Here is a 24,072-nt window from a genome sequence, read left to right on the forward strand (position 1 = left end):
GGAATGGGTGAAACTGGCCAAGGATAGGTGTGCCAAGCTTGTGGCATCATATTCAAAAAGACTTGAGGCTGTAATTGCTGCCAAAGGTGCATCGACAAAGTACTGAGCAAAGGCTGTGAATACTTATGTACATGGGATTTCTCAGTTTTTTTATTTTTAATAAATTTGCAAAAACCTCAAGTAAACCTTTTTCACGTTGTCATTATGGGGTGTTGTGTGTAGAATTCTGAGGGAAAAAATGAATTTAATCCATTTTGGAATAAGGCTGTAACATAACAAAATGTGGAAAAAGTGTTGCGCTGTGAATACTTTCTGGATGCACTGTATATTCTGTATATACTAGCTGTGTAATCCCGTACTATTAAAAGCCTGGGTCATTCAATCAATCAATCACATCGGTTGTGTATTAGTGGCTCCTCATCAGTTTCGTTTTGCCAAAGCACTTGCCTCCGTTGTCTATCAGCAACTAAGCAAGCTTTTCTGTCCCTGGAGGTTTCGTTTTGCTGATGTGCTTGCCTTGCTTGTGTTTTAGCAGCAGCGGTTTCACTTTGGCGACACAGTCGCTTTCTTTGAACTTCAAACTGTAACCTCGCACTTCTGAAGAAGACAGACAGACACACACACTTCCCCGTGTACACATTTATATATAAGATATGTATGTGTACCTTGATCTTGATCTTAATCGAAAGCTTATGATCTGATATGTTCTCAAAATTTAAAAAAAAAGTAGGTAGCAGCAACTGAGTGGGCACGTTACTGAGGGAGCAGAAAAGCATATTGCAAATAAAGCATGGTACCTGATTGTCCCCCAGAGCACAGTGAATACGTATTCGGAATCCATAATCAAGTGTAAGTTCTTACATTTGTAAACAACATGTGGGGAGTTTACTCTTGTTTATATCTAGCCATTTTGTAGCATTTTATTTTAAAGCTGTTGATCTCCATATTTCACCAGTTATTTTACTTCCAAAAATTAGAAAATAAAACCATTCTTTTAACATCTAAGCATTTTTAAAGTGTAGATTGCTAACTTTCTCCTCACTGTTTTCATTAATGGTCTTATTTTAACTGCAGGTTCTCTGTTAAAGTATTGAAACCTGTCATAGTGATACAGACACCATTGTCTTAGTAGAAGCCTCCCCAATGATGTTCTTTATCCAAAAATCACACAAGTGTCATTATCTAGTCAGCCAGATAAAATACAAATTATTGCTTTCTTATTGGCTAGTAGATAAGTAATTTTATTTTGAATAAGTGATTCAGAAACATAAACACTAGACTAAACTGTAATCAACATACCAAAGCTGGTTCCTGGTGAATAAGTGAAAGAGGAGCCAAGATGTCAGAACAAAAGGAGAAGGTTAATCATAAGCATGGCAAGGTTAGTGCCAAAAACACAGCTTCTAAACTCACAAAAAGCTTAAAACTAATTTTCCCCATGGGAATCCGACTATCACCTTTCTGTCTTCCTACTAATAGGTGCCCACTTGCAAATCTTTTCCAATAAGCAGTCCCTAAATTATTACACAACGTGTTTTTCTTGTTTGTTGATGAAGTAGAGCAGATAGCTCTTAAAGTATTTAAAAGATCAGTTCTCACTTGCACCAGTGAAGCTCACAAAGGGAAGTTCTGAATGTCTTTTTTTTTGTGGTGCATCAGGTGGTGCAAATACAGTGGAACCTTGGTTTGCGAGCATAATTTGTTCCGCAAACGTGCTCGTAGTCCAAAGCACTCGTATATCAAATTGAATTTCCCCATAAGAAATACTGGAAACTCAGATGATTTGTTCCACAACCCAAAACTATTCATATAAAAATGATTAATACAAAATATAAAGTAAAAATACATAAAACAAATTAACCTGCACTTTACCTTTGAAAAGAATCGTGGCTGGTGTGAGTGAGTTTCTGAACTCTTATGGGATTGCACCCAACGGGACGACACGTGGAAGAGCGCCCCAAAGCAATCGCAGTCTCCCAACGCCGTAGCAGTTCGCCATAAAAGCGAATCCGAAAAGATCGCGGACATGCTATAAGTGCCTGCCGTCGATGGGTGATACAAGGAACAAGGAACTTTATAAATGCGCAGGGCCCTGCCTGACTGCTGTGTCTGTGTATAGGAGAGCAGCAGATCCCGCTGCAATAAATAACTGCGCTGTTGCTGTTTCAAGCTGAATAAAGCTGGTGTTGCTAAAGAACTAAGACTCAGCCTCGTGCATGACAGGGACTCACACGTCACAGCACACATGCGCGCGCGAGCACACACACACACACACACCCACACACGCATGCGCACACACAGTCACAATGCTAATGCTGCAGTAAACAGTATACGCTCATATGGATGTTGACTATATGAGTGAGGCACGCCGACTCAAACAGAGAATAGGAGACGATTGCCCACAATCCTGCAGCGAGAAAGAGAGAAGAACCATCAGCTCAGTTGTGATCACATGACACTCAGCAGACAAAGCGTATACATACTACTCGTACTGCAAGACCTCACTCGTTTATCAAGTCAAAATTTATTAAAAATTTTTGCTCGTCTTACAAAACACTCGTAAACCAAGTTACTCGCAAACTGAGGTTCCACTGTATTATCATACACCGTTAAGTAACTGCATATCTGAAAATGAGTGTGTGTGTGTTTGTGGTTATGGTGCTTGGGATACAGCAATGTGGCATCCACTATACATGGAATGAAGCCAGCTGTGAAGTGAAATGCTTTTGGATCCTAAAAGCAAAGAAATGAAATTGGAGTGATTTGTAATAGTCAAGAAATCTCTCCGCTAACACTAAATATTTTTATACCCTTTGAGGTGCAAATTTTAAGTATTAAAATCTGAAATAATTACATTTTCTTTTTAGAGACCTGCTGGACCACACTCCTTATTCTTATAGAGTTTAATAATCTGGCATAGCTATAAATGCTGGTAATAATCATGATGGATGACTTTAATATTCATACAGACATGGAAGCAGTGCTTGAAAAATAAAAGTTCACACAGTTTCTGAACCTGTCCATGAAGCCAAATTTAATTTTACTGAACCTTAACCTAAGTTTATATTCCCATAAATATTTCATTCTAAAAATATATTCCCATTGTATATTAGGGTTGAAACAAAATTGAAAGGCTGATCAATTTGTAGCCTATTCTAAGCAATGCATTAGCCACAATTCATTAGGTTATCAAAGGCAAGGAACGGAAAAATATAGAAAGTTGAAATGACGCCTTCATTGTGTAGAGATCCTGATAGCACCATCTATTGGTATGCTATGTTTGACCTATTATTTTAAATAAAAACACAAGTTGATACCACAAAATGCAATGGCAGACTTGATGCAAACTGGGAGAAGATTCATAATTGAGGAAAAAATCTGCCATAAATACAATAGAGTTGTGACACGCATGGCACTTAATAAAATGGCTACAGATGAGAGAGCATTCGGCTACAAGCCTCTGGCAGTCTGGAATGATCAACATACTAATATGTAGGGTGCTCTGTTGGTCTTAGGGTTAAAGCACCATTTACCTTAGTACCGCAGGTCCTGTTGAATTGGATGCTCATTTGTTGTTATGGATATTCATTTCTTTTTCAATGTCTGTTTCTTTCCCGTTTTATACTCCAGTAACCTGCTTTTCCTTCTGCCTTTCCTAATTGTCATGCATATCAGCATATAACAATATGCTCCTAAATTCCATTAGCACACGTTTGGTCATTTAAATTCTGGTGTCAGTCTTACACTTCTATTGTCTGAAATGAGTGAGCCTACCTGGTTGATTTTCTCTCTGTCTGCAATGTCCTTTGTTCATTTTATTAGTCTCTTATCTTTTTAATACTGACCTTCAAGCTGTACTTCTCAGCTTCAGCTCATTCTTTGAAGTCCTCCATCAGAATTTGACTGTCTGTAAAGTTGGACTCCTTTAAACCTTACTATATGATTGACTCCTTCTCAGACACCCTTCCTTGCCTAAACCATTGAGATTTCTGATTCTGAGACTACTGAGTATAGAAGGCTGTGTACCTCAGACTAAGTCGAGATATTGATTCTCCTGTACCTGATGTACTTGTTGTTGTCTAGTGCTGCACATATTACTGAAGTGCCCTTTGACCCTGAAGTCTGCAGTGACTTTCAGAGGCTTACGCAATAGTTCACTACAAAAGATGCTTTCACATTATTGTGGAATAATTTATTGTGCCAATTCTGAGAATATGAGGAATTTCTAGCAGTGTTCTTATCTTAGTAGATTTAAAGTACTGACTGACAGTTTTCAAATACAAAGACCCATACAGCTGTCACATACCCTTATCACTTCCAGGACCCCAATGAGAGCTGACTGGCAGGACGTCTAATATTCTTCAAAACACAATGAGACAAAAGACCTTGATTTTGGTTAGAGCTGCAATATCAAACTAAGACATTCTGTTTAACTGAGAACAATAATATTTGCCAGTCTTTCATAAACCTATAAGACATTATTGATGTCTTTCTAAAGTAACCCCTTCAGCAGTTGCAAGTGCCTCTGTACTAAACTGATTATTCCAGCAAATGAAAACAAAATAGGTTTTACATGCTTCACTGCCATGTAGCCCTTCTTTCATATTTGTTCTTACGATACTGAGAGGAGAGGAGTTTCCAGTCAATTCTTTTGATGTTTGCCACAGCACTAGAACAGCAAAGTGGAACAAACTACAAAAACTTGTTTGACAGTCTAATGTGAAATGAGGGTTAATGTGCTGCTTTTCTGAAAATTAAAGTAAATGTATGTTTTCATTTCTCATACAAGCTGCATTTGATTGAGATTTGCTGCCTGAATCTGTTCCAAACAAGCAAACATTTTTTATAGGACTTATTTTTTTTTAAGCAACTATTAATGGGAGATGTGAAACTAGAAAAACCATGAAAGGCTCAAAGGATTTTTTTACTGGTTTACTTATTTGTTGAAAGATTTCTTGTAGTAGTTCATATATATATATATATATATATATATATATATATATATATATATATATATATATATATATACAGTGGTGTGAAAAACTATTTGCCCCCTTCCTGATTTCTTATTCTTTTGCATGTTTGTCACACAAAATGTTTCTGATCATCAAACACATTTAACCATTAGTCAAATATAACACAAGTAAACACAAAATGCAGTTTTTAAATGATGGTGTTTATTATTTAGGGAGAAAAAAAATCCAAACCTACATGGCCCTGTGTGAAAAAGTAATTGCCCCCCTTGTTAAAAAATAACCTAACTGTGGTGTATCACACTTGAGTTCAATTTCCGTAGCCACCCCCAGGCCTGATTACTGCCACACCTGTTTCAATCAAGAAATCACTTAAATAGGAGCTGCCTGACACAGAGAAGTAGACCAAAAGCACCTCAAAAGCTAGACATCATGCCAAGATCCAAAGAAATTCAGAAACAAATGAGAACAGAAGTAATTGAGATCTATCAGTCTGGTAAAGGTTATAAAGCCATTTCTAAAGCTTTGGGACTCCAGCGAACCACAGTGAGAGCCATTATCCACAAATGGCAAAAACATAGAGCAGTGGTGAACCTTCACAGGAGTGGCCGGCCGACCAAAATTACCCCAAGAGCGCAGAGACGACTCATCCGAGAGGTCACAAAAGACCCCAGGACAACGTCTAAAGAACTGCAGGCCTCACTTGCCTCAATTAAGGTCAGTGTTCAGGACTCCACCATAAGAAAGAGACTGGGCAAAAACAGCCTGCATGGCAGATTTCCAAGACGCAAACCATTGTTAAGCAAAAAGAACATTAGGGCTCGTCTCAATTTTGCTAAGAAACATCTCAATGATTGCCAAGACTTTTGGGAAAATACCTTGTGGACTGATGAGTCAAAAGTTGAACTTTTTGGAAGGCAAATGTCCCGTTACATCTGGCTTAAAAGGAACACAGCATTTCAGAAAAAGAACATCATACCAACAGTAAAATATGGTGGTGGTAGTGTGAAGGTCTGGGGTTGTTTTGCTGCTTCAGGACCTGGAAGGCTTGCTGTGATAGATGGAACCATGAATTCTACTGTCTACCAAAAAATCCTGAAGGAGAATGTCCGGCCATCTGTTCATCAACTCAAGCTGAAGCGATCTTGGGTGCTGCAACAGGACAATGACCCAAAACACACCAGCAAATCCACCTCTGAATGGCTGAAGAAAAACAAAATGAAGACTTTGGAGTGGCCTAGTCAAAGTCCTGACCTGAATCCAATTGAGATTCTATGGCATGACCTTAAAAAGGCGGTTCATGCTAGAAAACCCTCAAATAAAGCTGAATTACAACAATTTTGCAAAGATGAGTGGGCCAAAATTCCTCCAGAGCGCTGTAAAAGACTCATTGCAAGTTATCGCAAACGTTTGATTGCAGTTATTGCTGCTAAGGGTGGCCCAACCAGTTATTAGGTTCAGGGAGCAATTACTTTTTCACACAGGGCCATGTAGGTTTGGATTTTTTTTTCTCCCTAAATAATAAAAACCACCATTTACAAACTGCATTTTGTGTTTACTTGTGTTATATTTGACTAATGGTTAAATGTGTTTGATGATCAGAAACATTTTGTGTGACAAACATGCAAAAGAATAAGAAATCAGGAAGGGGGCAAATAGTTTTTCACACCACTGTATATACAGTATATATTTCATAAACTGGTGAGGAAGGCAGGCTCTATTGTTGGCATGGAGCTAGACAGTTTGACATCTGTGGCAGAGCGACAGACGCTCAGCAAGCTCCTATCAATTAAGTGAATTTCCTCTTGGGATTAATAAAGTATCTGTCTATCTATCTATCTGTCTATATGTTTTATGTTTTTATTTTGGTTCATTGTCTCTTATTCTAATTCATAGCTTTGTGTTTCCGATATTTGCCTTTATATAATATTTTATGTGGATATTATTTTTATCCATTGTTATATGTAGCCTGTTGTTCATTTTGAAATTCTGTGAAGCCCTTTGAGCATGGGAAGGGTGGCATTTTAATAAATGTATTATTATTATTATTGTTGTTATTATTATTATTGTAACGTCCCAGCCAGGTTGAAGGCCTTTAGGAGTGACTGTTGGGTCCGATTGAGGGAGGGCGGAGTCCAGCACGGAAGACTGACAGTGGGAGTATGATTGACACGGAAAGGGGGGGTGGTACATGGGACGGGGAGGAGGGTTGAGAGGCTCATTGGAGAAGGGGCTAGAAGGTTGTGTTGTGGGGTTATGAAGTTGGTGTTTGTCTTTTTCTGTTTTGCTTTTCTTTAACAGTGTCTCTCAGGACCACAAATATGAGAGAAATATAGGAGATTGTAAATAGTTCAAAGTCAAAGATGTTCATTTTTTTTGCTGTTACAACCCTGTGGGTTTTCTTCTTCTTTACTGTTCAAGTAAACTGTTTTGTGAGCTTTACTTCTTCTGTTTTTGTTTTATTTTTTCTTCTTTGCGAACCTGACGCGGAGGTTGCTACATTATTATCATTATTGTGAGAGTTTTGTGAACATGTGTGTGCGGGATCTGTGATGCACTATATTTCATCTATGGCAGGTTTTGGCCCATTGTTACTGTGATATAATTTTACTCTCCAAAACTCTACAGTAAAAAACACTAATTGAGAAAATGAAGGATGGGTAACTTACTCTGTAAACTATATATATATATATATATATATATACTATATAATTTGAAAGCACTTTAGATAGACTCGGCTATCACATACAGCATTTGATATCCTATTTACCATCAGAATTTATCACAACATGGACTCGGGTGAAAGTATGGCACAGTAATGTTTGGCTATGCTGATTGCAATGGTGGCATACAGTGGTTGCAGCTTAGCTGCTTATTGGCCTCCACCTTATCAGGATTAAGGAGATAACTGTCATGGCCTCAAAATATATATTTTTTGCATTATGTTTATTTCTTATTTGTATCCCAATTATTTTTACCACCATTTTGTTGCTGACATGTATATTATGTGCTGCATAAAGTGTGATGTTATGGTCATTTGGCCTCAGGGATACATTTGGCTTTTTACAGAAGCTCTTAAAAGAAATAAATATATAAATAGGTAGCTAAAGGTCATCGCAAGTGACCTTTTAACCTGTCACGTCAGTGACGACAGGTGCCCCTACCTCTGAGGCCATGCCCCGAGCAACCGGGAATGCATCCTAATAATGGGACAACTAAAATGGTAACATGCCTGAAAATCAAGATGACATTGAAATAAGACACATACAAGTTATAGCTCTCTGAAAACTAAAATAGTTGTTTTGCTTTTATTTAGTAAACAAATCTGCCAATGGGGTAAGCAAAATATTCTTAAGATTTCCAAAAATAAGCTATCCATCCATCCTCTTCCGCTTATCCGAGGTCGGGTCGCGGGGGCAGCAGCTTGAGCAGAGATGCCCAGACATCCCCCTCCCCGGCCGCTTCTTCTAGCTCTTCAGGGAGAATCCTGAGGCATTCCCAGGCCAGCCGGGAGACATAGTCCCTCCAGCGTGTCCTGGGTCTTCCCCAGGGCCTCCTCCCGGTTGGATGTGCCTGGAACATCTCACCAGGGAGGCGTCCAGGAGGCATCCTGATCAAATGCCCGAACCACCTCATCTGACTCCTCTTGATGCAGAGGAGCAGCGGCTCTACTCTGAGCCCCTCCCGGATGACTGAGCTTCTCACCCTATCTTTAAGGTGATATTTAAGGTGATATTTTTTTATTTTATCCCCTTCTCGAACCGCCACCTTATTGTGGTGGAGGGGTTTGCGTGTCCCAATGATCCTAGAAGCTCTGTTGTCCGGGGCTTTATGTACCTGGTAGTGCCACCCAAGGCAAACTGGTCCTAGGTGAGGAATGAGACAAAGTGCGGTTCAACATAACCTCCTATGATGAATAAAAAATTTGGACGGCGTTTTCCCTCGCCCGGACGCGGGTCACTGGGGCCCCCCTCTGGAGCCATGCCTGGAGGTGGGGCTCGATGGCAAGCGCCTGGTGGCCGGGCTTGCACCCATGGGGCTTGGCCGGGCACAGCTCGAAGAGGCAACATGGGTCCCCCTTCCCATGGGCTCACCACCTATGGGAGGGGCCAAGGAGGTCGGGTGCAGTGTGAGTTGGGTGGTGGCCGAAGGCGGGGACCTTGGCGGTCCGATCCTCGACTACAAAAATAAGCTAATTTATCTTAAATACAAATTTAATAAATCTCACTATTAGAAATACAAGATTTAATTGCTTGATTTAAAAGCTTTTCACTTGCTTAGATTTCATCTGTTGTAGTCTTGTCATTTGATATGAACTACTTTGTATAGATAGTACAGTTAATAAAAGAGTGAAACACTATGAAAAACAACTCCACACATGATCTTTTTGGGTGTGGTGGACTTTGAAAGTCTTTACTGCATAGAATAGATAAAAAAACAGAACATTTTCCCTTACATGAATGATACTGACATTTAAATGACTAAGAATTCTGATTTGTTCTGTGACAAATGTGAAGGACAAAGAAGAATTCTTTTTGATGTTTCTTTTTTCTCTTACAAAGACAGTAATGCACATCTTACAGTTATTGTGCATGAATGACTTGAGCACTGTTGAACCAGTAATGCAATCTGATAAGCTCTTATCAGTCCATTTAAGTTACAGGTCTCGTTAGGAGACAGAAAGAGGAAGTTGTTTTTTTTTCATCATTGAGTTACATAAGAGAGCGTTGACCTACAGACATTTCCATAACCTTTGAACATCTGCTTAATATGCAGATAAATACTATACGTTTATTCCTTAAAAAAGGAGTATGTTGATGACAATGGTTAAAAATACTGAGAAATGATGAAGCATAATCTACATCTCAGAACTAAAAAGTGCTATACTGTATCTATTTACTCTTGTTTTATTAAAGACTAGGTGCATAGAAAGCACCTTATTGTGATGTGAATCCTTTGACAAGCAGCTGTAGACTCAAGTTATACTAAAATATAGAACCAAAAAGTATATGAGACATTAACTCTTTCAGGGCTGATGTCAACTTTTGTCCAAATTCAGGTGTAGAGGACGGTAATCAGCTGTAAACTGCAACAAAACTCACCGAAACATTTTAGTTTGACTCTCTTTGCTAGAAGGAAAGTTACATAGCTTTCTTGATTTAACCTCGATTCCCTACACGTTCATGAGTGGCAAAGACCAAACAACCTCTAAAATGGTACCAACATCTAGCGAGAGACCAAAGCAAATGTGCAAAGAAAAATACTCCATGGACGTTTTATGTAATTTCGTCGAATAGGACTCTGACTTGTTGGACTCCGAGTATGATGCAAGTGATCTGGAGATGCATATCAAAAGTGAAAGTGAGGTACCAGCATCATCTGATCGGTCCCCATCTGATTGTGGTGCTGAACACTGTCATGTAGCTGATGCGCCTACAGCAGCGTTCACCTCGGAGGACCACCACTTATGATGATAAGAGGTACAAACCATATTGCATCACACTGCGACCCCCACCCACTTGCTGTGTGAAGACAGCCAGGCATCCGGCCCACTGTGCATTCCTGCTGACCATCGAGGTGCCCCCATGCAACCACTGCCGCCAGAGATGCCGAACATGCGCCAACAGCAGCCATGGCACGTAGCAACAGATGTTTTGTGTTAATGTATGTATGAAACCATTGCTTTGTGTGCTTTTCAGAAAACTGAATTTTTTTTGGAAAAAATATTCAGTCCTCAAAGAGTTAAACAGTAATTTCACCAAAAGGATAATCAATAACTGTGTCTGAGGCAGGCATTTAAATACACTATGATCCCGCTCCCTATTTGATATGTGCATAGATGAGTGCATGGTGGCACAGTGGTTACTTCTAACTTGGTTATTTTCTTTCTGGAGTTTGCACGTTTGCATGTGGGTTTTTAAACAGGTATGTTCATTTTCTGCAGCCTGTTATTAACGTGAGTAGATGTAGGAAATTTATGATGGATTGGTGCATAATTGCAATAGGGTAGCTTCGAGCTAAACACTTTGGGCTAAATGGTTTCAGCAAATGAATGGGTGAATATTACTGTATCCTAAGTGTATCATAACTGGCTGTTTTTCCAGATATGGGTATGTCATTGGAAGAAAGCAGACTTAAAATCAGAGAAGCAGTGTGAAGCTTTGACTAACTGCTATTAATGATAACACTTGCTTTTCATATTTTGTTAGCTCAAATAAATAACTAGTCTCTAAGACTAATAGCAGACTTCTTGGCATGGTTTTCCTGAGGTGTGTGGGAATATATTCTGTTGACTTCATCTTTTATCTCTCAACTCCAGGTCGGTGCAGGGTACACGAGTGAGAGTGTTTCTTCAAAGCCTTGTTAGTTGTTGTGGTGCAGAAGAGCAGGCCCACCTACGCCCTGTTTGGGTAGAGCTAGGCTGGTAGGCTCTGAATTCTGACCCACTTAAAAGTAACAAACAGATGGAAGACTGGAGAGTATAAAAAAAATGCCCAAATGCATTTGAACTCCTCAATAATCTACAAGCACTCCTTGACTCACTTAATGTGCAAAGTCGCTGTGAGTCATACCAGCCGTCTTCTTGCAGCAATGATTTTATGTTTCAAATGACCTACTTCTTCAGGAATCCCAGTCTATTCACAGCAAAGCGGCGCAGAACCACCTGCACGGCTGACAAGCCACCAGCCTGTAATGAAAAAGCGACTTTTCTCTCCATTTAACAGACAGCTTTGCAATGAATGATATGTTGTGCACAAATCCCTGCAATTTGCCATTTTGCCCAGAATAAATGACTACAAGATATTTCATCCCCCAATCCATTTTCTTGTATTTCAAAAAATGTCTGCATTTAAAAGACCTAATGCTGAAGATGTAACCTGTAACACTGGCACGATATTAAAAAAAAAAGATACAGTATAGACTATGTATTGGAAACAATGGAATGATTTCTGTTTCAATGCTGGAAAAATGTTTCTGAAACCTTAGATCTGATCAGTACTGGTTATTCTAAATTGGGGATCTTTGTGAGACGTCCCAGCTGAACTGGAGAGGCGGCGAGGGTTGGTGGTTTGCAACGCAGATTAAATATAAACCTGTGGTTTAAAGCAGGAGAAAGGTCACTCTTGATCCCAGGGATTTTAGCTGAAATTCAAACATGAACAAGCTGTCTGTCAGGAAGAGCGAATGTCATGGTATTCAGATTGGCGGAGGCTGCATAATGACTTCACTCATGGCTGAACCGCATCGCCTAATAATGACTGATGTGTTTGCACACAGCCCTAATTGGACTATGACGTTACTCATTACCTGCTAACATAATGGTTTGTTTAAATCCGCTTTAAAAAGGATTATTGTAGGAAAGCATGAAAAACTTACAGATAAATGTAATGAAAAGCACATTATCAATGACTTCAATGCACCTTCACCTTATGAGATCAAACTGTCTACAGACTACTTCTTTAATCTTCTTATAATTATGATTAATATCATTATCTTTATTTTCACAATCACCATTATTGGGCTGAGGGGCATTTTATAGCAATGAAAAAATAAAAAACATTGCAGATTATAAATAGCCCGTGCAATGTTTACACATGGTACTGGCATGTTAAGTATATCACTCAAGATTGCAAAATGGCTCAAATGTGGTGACTGCCAGATTTGTCACTTTCATCCAACTCAGTGGGCCACACTACTTGTAATAAATTTACATGTAATTTATAATAGTTCCAGAATATTATTGTTGTTATTATTAACCAACTAACAACAAGTTTTCTTTTGATGATAAATGAATGAAACAAAGTCAAACCATCATTAGAAAGGCCCACCCACTGTCTAAGGCAGCCAATAAGAATGCGGTGATCAATGGTGCTAAATGCTGCACTCAAATCCATTAGTACAAGAGCTGTGACATTATATGCATCAGCATCAAGCCAAAAGTTATTAAGTAGTTTAGTCAAAGCAATTTCTGTACTATGATTTAATCTAAAAGCTGACTGAGAACAGTACGTTTATTCAAGTAGCCATTTAATTGTCACAAAACTACTTTTTTAGAGTGCTGTTCAAAAAAGTCAGGTTAGAGGGAGGTCTAAAATTGTTAGAGACTAAACAGTCAAGATTACACTGTTCCCATCAACAAAATGTAGGTGTTCTTTAGATAGATAGATAGATAGATCGCTAGATAGATAGATAGAATAGATAGAATAGATAGATAGATAGATAGATAGATAGATAGATAGATAGATACTTTATTAATTTATGGCGTCCGGATAAGTTGCCCCCCACATTTCGCCCCCAAACACATTTCACCCCTTCCCCCACATTTCGCCACCACTATATTTTGCCCCAGTATTTATGTACATATCTATAATTGCAATTAAAAGTTTAATAAACTTTACCCAACATTGAAAATAAAAAAGTTCACTCAGGTAGTGTTCTTATACGACTCACAGATCCACGTGTTCAACTGAAAATAGTATGCGTGATTACCTCCATAAAAGGTGAGTATTGTACTTAAAATTTAATCTGTGTTATGATTGTACTGGATTTCACGTGTTTTTTTTGCCAGTACTACGGCCATTTCAAGATGTGTGTTTGTGTGTTTACGGTTTTCGCCTCCCTAATTATCGTTGGTGTGTGGCCATGTTGAAGAACCGGAGAAGTGTCGGAGAAACTCGAAAGCTCAAGTTCACAAAGTCGCACAGTGCCCAAAATAAAAAAGAAATTGTCAGATATCATAGTCGCTGTGAAAAGGCAAGTTGTAGCCCACTGTCTGAGCGTTATATGAAAGCTTATTAGAGTACAGATAAAAGAAAAAAAAATAGGGACACAGTGGAAAAAAAGCTCAATGTCAAGTTTAATCTCGAAATTTCCACTTTAATCACGTAGTATATTTTGTTATTAAAGTAGAACATCATAAACTTCATCTTCATCCATCCATCCATCCTCTTCCGCTTATCCGAGGTCGGGTCGCGGGGGCAGCAGCTTGAGCAAAGATGCCAGACTTCTCTCTCCCCGGCCACTTCTTCTAGCTCTTCCGGGAGAATCCCAAGGCGTTCCCAGGCCAGCCGAGAGACATAGTTCCTCCAGCGTGTCCTGGGTCTTCCCCGGGGCCTCCTCCCGGTTAGACGTGCCTGGAACACCTCACCAGGGAGGCGTCCAGGAGGCATCCTGATCAGATGCCCAAGCCACCTCATCTGACTCCTCTCGCTGCGGAGGAGCAGCGGCTCTACTCTGAGCCCCTCCCGGATGACTGAGCTTCTCACCCTATCTTTAAGGGAAAGCCCAGAAACCCTGCGGAGGAAACTCATTTCAGCTGCTTGTATTCGTGATCTCGTTCTTTCAGTCACTACCCATAGCTCATGACCATAGGTGAGGGTAGGAACATAGATCGACTGGTAAATTGAGAGCTGAGCCTTGCGGCTCAGCTCCTTTTTCATCTTAAAAAACTTAAATCTTAAAACTTCATCTTAAAATCATTTAATTTACTTGCTTCTCAAACACCATCGTAACTAAAGTAGCACGTTAAATGCTTTGTTTTATATGTGTTCCTCATTGTGCTCTATGTGTGTGAATCACTATATGCTTCTTAAATGGGCTTTCTCTTCCTCCGACAGGACACAGAATCCATTACATTCGTGATATTACAGCTCTCTGAATAATTTAAATACTGAGATGTATACTTGCTATAATTTTCGTTATGCTAGGAATTAAAGCATGTATTAAACATGGGAACACGGTGGCGCAGTGATAGTGACGAGCTGGTGCCCCGTCCAGAGACTGTTTTTCTTGCCTCCCACAAGATGCTTGCTGCGCCGTGCACGACCTTTGATGAAATAATTTATTGCAGCAGTACTGTCTCTTTCAAACGTACTAACCCCCAATTCCTGTCCTTCCTTTTCTTTCTCCAAGTACCCAATCGCCACACAATCGGCTCAGTAATAGACGTTAAGCCATCTGTAAGCTTAGAACTTCAATTCTTCAAAACTTTTAAGGAACATTGAAATATCTTTGTAGTATATGTTTAATTATTCTATCCATCTATCCTTCCAGTGTCATGCCAAGCCCAGCAAGAATACAGCGCAAGGCAGGAACAATCCCTGAACGGAGCATCAGCTCCTTGCTAGCGCTGCGACACTGTGTCCTCACATGTTTAATTATTAACAATATAGATTATTTAAATGATGTGACATTTTATCTGTATAATGTAATAAACATTTTGCTGCATTTTATCTTAAAAATGATATTGTTATCATATATAAATATGCACTAAAGTGGCTCAGGTTGTGCAATATTATAACTATCGCAAGTTTACAGTGAAGTAATTGTACTTATAAGTACAAACAGTTCTACAAGGAGTACTTGATGGACTGATTGATTGTGTTTATAGTTCTTGGGATGAAACTGTTTCTGAACCGCGAGGTTCATACAGTTAAGGCTCTGAAGCGTTTGCTGTATGGGAGCAGTTCAATAGACAGCATGGCTGAGGCAGCGTGTGCTTGATGCTGTATACCGATAATTCTTTTTCCGATCAGCTGCTGTAGAGCTGTGATTCCACACTCAGATACAGTGATATAAATACTCTGAGTGGTGCAGTGAGAGTAATATGGAAAAAGATGATACAATGTGGCAACCCCTAATGGGAGCAGCTGAAAGAAGAAGAAGAAGGTGCAGTGAGAGTAACAACGCTAAAGCAGTTATGATATTTGGAATAGTTTGGCCATTCCGTGGACCATTGTATTGTTACGGGTTAATTACAATTAGATGCCTTAAACTAATAAACAATATGTGGCTAATTTCAGTGTATATGATAAAGCTGTGTCAGGGATGTGGATCTAAAAAAGAAAGGGAAACCACACTGGAACAAAAGCACTGCTTTGACACTGGGTGCCGCCAGTTTGCAAAACCGAGAGGAGATCTTGCGTACGCCAATGATTTAGCTGGTGTGAAAATGTCTGTAGCTTTACGGAAAGTTTAGTTTTTATACATCGCAATGTGAGCATGGAAACGTTTGTATACAACATTTTTGTGCGTATATTATACATGAGGCTCCAGGTGTGTAGGTGCATTTGTACCTGGGACAGCTAGTCTGTTGGGAGTATTATGTATTACTGTGTTATGACTGTATTAAATGTGGGCCACCAAAAAAATAGCATCCATCTAGCAGTGTTTCTGTGATTGGAAACACTTATATAATGAAAGTGGGAGACTGACAACATTCATGCAGAGGGTGAGATTAATGTCATACATCAGACTCATCATACTACTACCATTACTGTTACCACTACTATGTTATAAAACTAATGAAGGTCTACTTTTATCATTGATAAAATATATTAGCAATGGACTTAAAGATTAAAGGATTGTAACAACATTATATGGACTCACAATTCTGTTTGTTTTGATTCACACTTTTAGGAAGCCCAGGATATGGCACAATATTTTGACTGCTTGAGTTCATCCTACAGAGTGCCATCAATGCAGACTGGTAGTGGTGCATTGTAATGGTGTGTCGTGTGTTTTCTTAGCTCGTATGAGTACCTTGAAACAGGTTTGGAATGGCGCAGGCTACCTAGAAATTGACGATAAAAGGATGTGCAATTCTTCTTTTCAGCATTTTAGCATCAGTGAATAGACTTTTTCATTTGGATAATGCTTTATCCATTTCAACTGATAGTTTTCAATTGTCAAACTGAACAGAAGTGAAGTGTGTTCTCTGAAACCTAAAAGGCAACACAGAACATTAGAATGTTTTGCATAGCCAGTTTGTGTGCCGCTTTTGATTCCATGGGAATCAACATCGAGCTTGTGCAATAACTCCTGTGTTTTGAGGAACTGTAAAAGTGTTAGCTGTTTTGCTAGCCAATAGTAAGCCAGATTTGTGCATTTAATTGCAGCGAGTAGTAAGGAGTCAGTGTCTCCCCTTTATTAGAACTTTTTCCAAAATTAGTTCAGTTTTTAGTTTAATTTTTCAATTAAATTTCAATTTTTAGTTTAGTTTAGTTGGTGCTTTGTTGCAAGAATGGAGTGTTTGGTACATTTGCTGGCTTTCTGACACATTGAGAGGAGCCACAGACATTTAAATGGAGCTTGCTATCTGCTTAGCTGCTGGACGCTTTCCAAGGAGCTCTGTTTCCAACACAACACCTTCTTTTTACTTTTCTATCAGGAATATATAATCTGTAATCTAAGGAACTAGATCATCTGGGAAATGTCATCATGAGACTGAATGAAAACTGTATGAAGACACAATAGGTTGTATAATTCTTTGTAATGCTTATTTGCTGCTGTTGGTTAGTATGCAGATAAATTCTTTTTTTTTTTTAAGAATGTATGAGAAATCATGAAATCTGTTTTCCACTGCTAGATAGAATTAATATGGACCAGCACTCCATTCAGTACTTTCAGTTTCTTATTGAATCCATGACTTAGTTAATTTGGGATTATTCTAAGGACAAATGTTTGTCAACCGGCTAATAGGTAAATGAACTTAATATAGTTATTAAGACTCTAATTATGATTACTGTTGTTATTATTCCTTTTAAAGAGTTGTGCATCACATATGTAGGCATTCTACTACATGTGTGGCAATAAAATACAGTAGAACATACCACTAATTATCCATTAATCTATGATGTTTGAAATAGGTAAACACGCATTTACTTCTCTCCATGCAGCTTCTTCACTCTAATATTAATGTTCTTTTTTATGGATTTTAAAAACTGCTGCTGTTGCCCTTAATATGTAATGTTTAATACTGATTTTTTAAACTTACAGTTATGCTAGCAGTGGGGTTTAGTGGCTAAGGCAGATGACTTTAAACCAGAAGGTGGCCTTGCTGTCTGACCCTGAATAAGTCACTTAATCTTCCTCTGCTCCAACTATAGAAATATCCCCAAACATCTGTAATGTATCTTAACCTTGCAAACCACCTTTGCATTAAGTCATTAAATTGTAAGTCCATCATCTAGTGTCATTTTTTATCTTGTGCTGTGATCTTATTTGCTGTCATTGCATCTTGTGATATTTATTTGCCATACAATCTAATATTGAATGATGAGATGGTTGTCAAAGTTAAAATACTGTAAGGCACAGCATGGCATTTTCTGGTGGTCCATTGAAGTGTATTAAAAAATGATTTTCTTTGTCTTCTTGCAATCCATTTTGTTTTGATATCTGCTTAAGTTTTGCATTTGCTGACATCACTGTGCAGCTAAAGACACATTGCCATTGACTGGATGCCACTGCACACATGTCAATATGTGATGTGATGAGTTGCCTTTGTATTTCAGCACCATAGGCTGCTATCTCCTCTTTTCTGACTCTTCACATGGTCTTAAGATAAAGATTTAAATTCAAATAACTTCATTGTTGGGAAAGGGCTTGAGCTCTGACCCTGTTCCTCTCTACACCTACCTATAACAGTTTATTGGTGATGTCCAGCTACAGGTCTATCCAAAGACAGAGAGAAGCTGAGGACAGATCGTGCCGCACCCACTCTATTGACAGTTGTGACCTAGGGGCTCCCCATGAACCACATGTACACTGTTGGTAATGTAATTGCAGTTTCTTTTTTTTCCTTCCACCGTCTTTAGAAATTAATTCTATACTTAATTAGCACCATGGGAGGCTTCTATAAACATTGAAATAGTTTTCTAATTTCTCTCAATTGCATTCTATTTCTCACTGAAGTTGTCAGTTCATCCTATTGGCTTAACATCCCAGTTTGTTTTTCTTTTGACTGTTTTCATTGGTTCATTTTTTTATGATTATAAGCCACAGTAACATGCACAGTTTGTTGGAGATTTTGGTGTTTTCAGTGCTTTCTATGACACATCACAGTGTAGGCCCACAACATTTGCTTAGAGAAGCAATAATTAAATAGAGTTCTTGCTGCTCTGATATCATTATGAAGATGAGTTTTAATTTTACCAGTCTGACTGGTCAACAAAATGAAAGGTATTGATTTTAGACTGTTATTAAAATGGCTACATCTAAGCATTTTATAATAGATGTTCAGAAGAGCATTCACAATGAATATCAATTAAAGATGCTATTAAAAATTTCCAGTCATCAGCAGGCAATTTCTAGGAAGTGGTCAACTTCAGCTTGGAAAAGTATGCTACATTGTTGGCAACTGCATTAATTAAACTGTGGTTAAATTTTGCATCATGCAATCTCAATACTTTGTTATGCATTATCCTCTTTAATAAAATCGATGTGTGTGTCGAGGTGTCCGTGTGTGTGTGTCTTCTGGTGAAGTGCGCATGCACGGGGCATAGTGCAATGCGCGATATTACTGTCAGAGAAAGTTACAGGCATTTTACGGAAATACAAACCAGTATTACTGTGAGAGGAATTTAAAGGTACACAATACAGTGACGCATATTACAGCCACATACAAGCCAGTATTACTGTCAGAGAAAATTAAAGACATATTACTGACGCGCACGCCTGTATTATCGCTAGAGAAAATTAAAGGTATATTACGGACGTACAAGACAGTATTACTGTCACAGAAAATTAAAGACACACAATACACGGTGGCAGCCCACGAAGAACAAGCAGCTCAGCAAGTAAACATCAACAAAAGAAAGGCTGAAAGACAAAGAAAAATATGACCAACAAAAAGAATGAGGTCAAAGTCCCTTGCCATTTAATATAGACTGTTCCTACTAATTTTTATGCACTACTGTTCTAGCGCCCGTTATTGTAACGGGCTTAATGACTAGTATATATATATATTCATAGTATGTAGGTTTACAGGGTCATTATTGGCACTTGCACTTGAAATTTTACTTGCATGTGCGAAACAACACGCAACATATCACCACTCACAGGCACTATGAGCATAACTATCTCGCCTCAAAATTTCTATCTTCCTTTCCTGAAAAGTCTCGAATTATAATCATTATATTAGCAGATAAATTTGGAAATGCATTTTATATAATGTAGAACACATCATGCTATATTTACAATTAACAACAATGGCATGCACGGTATATACTGATCAGCCACAACATTAAAACGACTGACAGGTGAAGTGAATAACATTGGTTGTCTCATTACAATGGCACATGTCAAAGGGTGGGTTATATCAGGCAGCAAGTGAGCAGTCAGTTCTTGAAACTCTTGAAGGTGATCTGTTGGAAGCTGCAAGAAAGTGTAAGCGTAAGGATCTGAATGACACTTACAAAGGATAAATTGTGATGCCTAGACGACTGTGTCAGAACATCTGCTAAATGACAGGTGTTGTGGAGTGCTCCTGCTATACAAAGTTTAGCACATACCAAAAGTGGTCCAAGGAAGGACAACTGGAGAACTGGCGACAGGGATCTGGATGTCCAAAGCTCATTGATGCACATCAGGAGCAAAGACTAACCTGTCTGGTCTGATTCCAAAAAGCTACTGCAGAGCAAACTGTTAAAAAAAGTTAATGCTAGCTAGGAGGGAAAGGTGTCAGAACACACAGTATATCTCACCTTGGTGTGCATGGGGCTGCATAGCCATAGTCTGGTCAGAGAGCCCATGCCGAGACCCCTATCAACCGCTCAAGTGCCTACAATGGGCATGTGAGCATCAGAACTGGACGATGTAGCAATGGAAGAAGGTGACCCAGTCTGTTGAATCAAGTTTTTTTTGAAGATCATGAGGATGGGCGGGTGTGTATTCATCATTTACATGAGGAAGACATGACAGTAGGATGCACTAGCTTCCATAACTGCACAGTGTCAGACACACGGGTTTGATTGGTGTGGCATGAAAGGTAGTGTAAAGGAAAGTGAGGGAAATGGAGTAAGGGAGGCACATACATATTTTAACAGGTTTGGAAGGAAGACACAACAAAATAATAGTGTAAAACAACAAAGTAGAAAATTGAACAGAAACTATTTTCAATTACCTGTCTCTCATTGTTGTGGCCATGAGAGATGCCCTATATATTCTGGTTTCCTACACTGAATCCTCTCTTTCTTTTTCATTCTCCCCTCCTTGCTCACACCTTACCCTTATATAACCACACCTTCTCATTGTTCCCTGAACCATCCAGAAACCCCTACCTCCTTGTTTAGCTCCTCTGTTCAGGGTACCACTCCTTTTCTTTCTTCTAAATTCAATCATTTCCCTGACGGCAGTCCTCCGTGCCTTCCCTCCATGCTAGACTCCATAGTCCCTCAGCTGCCGGGATGCTAAAATATGTTTTCTTTAAATGCTTAGAATGAAGGAGAATATGTCTGAAGATGGCTGACATCACATCTAGCTCCGTCTCCTCCTGGAACATCATAAAATATATAAGGAAAGCAGCCACAAGATGTAAAAGAATCCTAGAAGTCAAAAAAAGTCTCTTTGTGTCTAGACATCAATCTTAACAAAAGTGAATTACAGAAAAGTTTTTCTGGCAGAAACACCAACACCTTGATGGTCTCTTTTGTATTTTGATTCACATATTGAAGAAGCTGCTTTATGAATTCAGCAGCATATTCCTTTAAATGACATTTTTTGCAAAAATAGGGTTCACATCCCGGGAGCAATGTAAAGGTAGTCTTTCAGCATTTTTTTTAGAGGAGCATCCGTATCGTCTAGTGGTGCGAACAGCCCCTCCGTCAGGAGCACAGAATGTCAGAGAGAGTGAGAGAGAGACAGAGAAAAACAAACAATTAAAAATCAATACATGGTGTTCGAGCTTTTAAGTATGCGAAGCACCATGAAGGAAGCATATCGCTTGACAAAACAGCTACATTTAAGCCTAGCAAGGAAGACAGCAATGTGAAGGTAATCTTTCAGTGTTTTTTGAGGAGTGGCCATATGTTCTAGGGGTGCGAACAGCCCCTGTGCTCACAATATATTTGAGTTTTATTTAATACGTAGTACATGCTCTGATTGGGTAGCTTCTCAGCCATCTGCCAATAGCGTCCCTTGTATGAAATCAACTGGGCAAACCAACTGAGGAAGCATGTACCAGAAATTAAAAGACCCATTGTCCGCAGAAATCCGTGAACCAGCAAAAAATCTGCGATATATATTTAAATATGCTTACATATAAAATCCGCGATAGAGTGAAGCCGCGAAAGTCGAAGCGCGATATAGCGTGGGATTACTGTATATTAAAATATCTTTTTTTTCTAGCTGTATTTTTTCTAGCTCTATTACCAATTTGTAAAAGCATGAAATTTTATTTAAACTTTTGATGGTGATTGCTGCCTATAATTTTCTTTTGCAGACTGAAGACTTGGACAGGTGATTATTAACCCTTTTCACAATAAATTATCGGTTTTATCCTGACACAGACTGGTGCCCAATTCAGAGTTGGTCCACACTTGGCACTTCATGCTGCGGTCATAGGCACTGGCCCCATTGTCATTAATTGGATTTAACAGGTTTAAGAATGTTTTATTTTAGTTCTTTGGCTCACTTATACAAACTATTAACAAACTGTTTCAAAACATATATACACCAGTAATGGCGCACGAATACACTTAACTTGAGTATTCATAGTTTTCATACTCTTTCTCTGTACGTTTAGCATTCGTTTGCTCAGAAGTTGATGCAGCTCTTCTTTTCTCCACCCTAGCGGCCCGCTTCTTCTCTTACTTTGTCTGCATCTTTTCACGTTAAAATTGATTAAGTCAGTGTTTGTGTTGCAATTACCTAGTACGTTTTCCTTAATTTTTCACTTAAGGTGGCACTTAAGTCTTCAATCTGCCTCAAGAATGATTTAAGATATGAAGAGGTAGGGGAAGTGACAGCGAAGGTGGTGGGGATGAGAATAGCGCTCGTATGCATGTTCCGCACAGCCGCCCTGCTGGATAAAATAAAAATAAAAATAGGAATAACCTTGGAGGTCAATCATCACCCTGAAAGCGGATAGTAGACTTCACGTAGCATATGTGTACAAGATTTCAGTTCAATAGGTTTGCGAGCTACAGGTAATTTAAAATCCTGGATAGAAAAACGGACAGCCATGGTAGTGTATTATATGTGAAGATGATATGCATGCAGTGATGTGGTGCAGTGACAGCACCGTTATAGAAGATTTAATGGCAAATCCATAACAGGTTAGATGGGATACCAGTTGGTTGATGGAAGGTGCCAGGTGCTCTGGACAAACCTAATCCTGATAATATTAGGCATTATTATCAAAAGAGCAGTCACTTTGCCTGGTTCTCCAGGACATCCTAAACAATGCAACACATGTCCACTTGTCAGGTAAGTAAGTGCTTCTGCTAGCAAAATGTCTGCTAAGGCAGCATAACTTCTGTTAATTTATCCAAGAAATTCAAAGAGGAAGGAAAACAAATGGTATATTAGATAGATAGATAGATAGATAGATAGATAGATAGATAGATAGATAGATAGATAGATAGATAGATAGATAGATAGATAGATAGATAGATAGATAGATAGATGTATCTATCTATCTATCTAGAACACGGCAGGAGCCATCTGTGGTTTTACTGCTTGGTCATTATTGGGTACTCTTAAGCGTACATATCCACATTAGGCCAGTTTAGAGATGTCAGTCAATCTAACATAGATGTCTTCCATGTGTGGGAGGAGGTCTAAGTACCTGAGACAAACCTGTGCAAAGAGGAGAATGTGCATACTACACACTGACAGTGACCTGGTCGACATTTGAATCCCGGCCCCTTTGAAACAGCAGGACTAATCACTGCAATACTCTACACTGATTCTGCCATATTTTTGCTAATGTTTAAAGTGGTAATATTATTATCACTGTAGTATTATTTTCTCCTAATTTTCTTTCTCATTTGAAATGCTGTATCTATCTCAACTTTGCCTTTTCTTGAGTTTTTGGCGCAGACGCCACAGTAGGAGTGTCAGCTGCCTGTTTTGGCTGGAGTGTCAGAAACATTTACTGGTAATCTTTATATATTTTTGGTCAATTGCTGCTTGCTTATGTGTGCACCCTCAAGCATAATCCAGTGAAGTGCTTAATGTACAGAGAGTTTGCCTATGGCTAATTACAGGAATAAAGAAAATATTGTAAACAGTGAACAATCAATTCATCATTCTTTGTTTTTTATAGCACTAATCACAGCAAGCAACATCAAATGAAGTTTTTCAAAGTGCACAGATTACA

Source organism: Erpetoichthys calabaricus, chromosome 2, assembly GCF_900747795.2.
Source record: "Erpetoichthys calabaricus chromosome 2, fErpCal1.3, whole genome shotgun sequence".
NCBI lineage: Eukaryota > Metazoa > Chordata > Cladistia > Polypteriformes > Polypteridae > Erpetoichthys > Erpetoichthys calabaricus.